Source organism: Chrysochloris asiatica, unplaced genomic scaffold (genome assembly GCF_000296735.1).
Source record: "Chrysochloris asiatica unplaced genomic scaffold, ChrAsi1.0 scaffold00010, whole genome shotgun sequence".
In the NCBI taxonomy this organism is placed as follows: Eukaryota; Metazoa; Chordata; class Mammalia; order Afrosoricida; family Chrysochloridae; genus Chrysochloris; species Chrysochloris asiatica.
Genome location: NW_006408528.1, coordinates 24,688,018 through 24,690,764, shown reverse-complemented (window position 1 = coordinate 24,690,764; position 2,747 = coordinate 24,688,018). Strand labels below are relative to the sequence as shown.

General features: G+C 45.0%; 1 pseudogene; it reads left to right on the top strand.

The window, feature by feature from the left end:
- Positions 1-871: 871 nt before the first annotated feature.
- On the top strand, positions 872-1,890 carry LOC102820702 (annotated as a pseudogene).
- The last annotated feature ends 857 nt before the right edge of the window (positions 1,891-2,747 follow it).

Sequence of the window (2,747 nt, the reverse complement as noted above, 5' to 3'; positions counted from 1 at the left end):
CACCTTAGTCCTCAAGCTGACATCTTTGCTCTTCAACACTTTAAAAAAGTCTTGTGCAAAAGATTTGCATAATGCAATACATCGTCTGATTTCTTGACTGCTGCTTCTATGAGTGTTGATAGTTGATCCAAGAAGAATGAAGTCCTTGACAACTTCAATCTTTTCTCCATTGATAAGATGTTGCTTATTGGTCCATTGGTGAGGATTTTTGTTTTCTTGACATTGAGATGTACTCCATACTGAAGGCTGTGCTCTTTGATCTTCATCAGTAAATGTTTTAAGCCTTCTTCACTTTCAGCAAGCAAGGTTGTATCATTTGCATATTGCAGGCTGTTAATGAGTCTTCCTCCAATTCTGATGCCACATTTTTCCTCATTAAACCCAGCTTCTCGGATTATTTGCTCAGCATATAGGTTGAATAGTATGGTGAAAGAATACAACTTTGTTGCACACATTTCTTAATTTTAAACAATTCAGTGTTCCCATGTTCTGTTCAGAAAAACTACCTCTTGGTCCTGGTACAGATTCCTCATGAGCACAATTAAGTGTTCCGGAATACTCATACTTTTCAATGTTGTCCATAGCTTGTCATGATCTATACAATCTAAAGCCTTTGTGTTGTCAATAAAGCAGAAGTAAACATCTTTCTGATATTCTCTGATTTCAGCCAAGATCCATTGGACATCAGAAATGACATCCCTCCCTCCACCTCCTCTTCTGAAACCAGCTAGAACCTCTGGAACTTCTCTTTCAATGTATGCTTGCAGCTGTTTCTGTATTACCTTGAGTAAAACTTTACTCTCATGGGATATCAAAGAGATTTGTCTGATGACTTCCGCATTCCTCCAGTTCACCTCTCTTTGGCACATATATGCATGAGGTGCGACAAGCCACGCAGAGAGAGACACACATCTTGCACCAGGTTGCCGGTCACCCCTACACCATCACTCTCATCGATTCCTACAGTCTTCTAGCTTCATGCTTCTGGTATTTGACCTAATGCGGAAGGGAGAGCTCTTTGATTATCTCACAGAGAAGGTGGCCCTCTCAGAAAAGGAAACCAGGTCTATCATGAGGTCTCTGCTGGAAGCAGTGAGCTTTCTGCATGCCAACAACATAGCACACCAAGACTTGAAGCCTGAGAATATCCTAGATGACAATATACAGATCTGTCTCTCTGATTTTGAAGTCTCCTGCCATTTGGAACCTGGCAAGTGGCTATGAGAGTTATGTGGGCACCCCAAGCTATCTAGCACCAGAGATCCTTAGATGTTTCATGGATGAAACCCACCCAGGCTATGGCAAGGAGGTGGACCTCTGGGCCTTTGGGGTGACCTTATTCACACTCCTGGCTAGTTCACCACCATTCTGGCACCGGTGCCAGATCTTGATACTGCACATGACAGTGGAGGGCCAGTACCAGTTTAGTTCCCTCGAGTGGGATGACCACTCAGACACTGTCAAAGACCTGATCACAAGGCTGCTGCAAGTGGATCCTGAGGTACGCCTGACAGCCGAACAGGCCCTACACCACCCCTTCTTTGAGCATTGTGAAGACAGCCAGCCCTGGAACCTCACTCTCCCTCCAACGGTTCAGGGTGGCAGTGTGAACAGTGCTGGCTGCTGGACGTTTGGTCTTGAGTGCCCACCAGATCCGGCCACTCACCAAGAGTGCACTGCTTAGGGATCCTTATGTCCTACAGCCAGTGCAGCACCTCATAGACAGCTGTGCCTTCCGGCTCTAGGGCACTGGTGAAGAAGGGTGAACAACAGAACCAGGTGGCCCTCTTCCAGCACCGGCCTCCAGGGCCTTTTCCCATCACAGGCCTTAACGAGGAGGCAGACTCAGCTGCCGTCTCTGAGGATGAGGCTATGCTGGTGTTGAGCTAGGACCACAACTCTGGGGAATTCCAGAAAGCAGAACTCTCCAGAAGTAGGTTTTTTTATCATTCTAGCATCTCTGAGCTGTGGCCTTAAGCCCCCATTCCTGGCCAAGCCAACTAATCATGCTACTATCATGAAGATCAACTTTGATTATATACCCTCACAATCCAGGGCACTTGATATGGAGCAGAGGTGGAAGGGAGCCACCTGTGTACTACATGTAAAATAAAGTCGGCTACATGCTAGGGGGGAAAACACACACACACACACACACACACACACACACATATATAAATGCAGATCTCTTCCAATCAGTCTTCCAAATTTCTTGGCAGAGATGAGTGAGTGCCTCCTGTGCCGCCTCACTTTCCTGAAAGATTTCAATTTTTATTCCATCAATTCCTGGTGCCTTGTTCTTTGCCAATTCCTTCAAGGCACTTTGGACTTCCTCCTTCAGTATCATTGGCTCCTGATCATATGCTACCTCTTGAAATGGTTGAACATTAACCATTTCCTTTTGGTACAGTGACTCTGTATTTTCCTTCCATCTTCTCTTAATGCTTTCTGCAATTACTCACCAACGAATATGTACTTATTCTAAGTACTATAAATATAGATATAGCTTTGCCAGACTGCAAAGACATTTGAACTGCAAAGTCAGTGGTTCAAGCTCACCAACTGCTCCTCGGAAATCCTATGCAGGGTCACTATGGGTCTGAATTGACTCAATGGCACTCAACAACAACAACATACCCATTAACAAAACATTTCTGTACTCTGTTGTTATGAAATGCCATTAAGTCGTACCAACTTACACGGATCCATTGCATACCACAACAAAACACTGCCTGGCCCTGCACCAT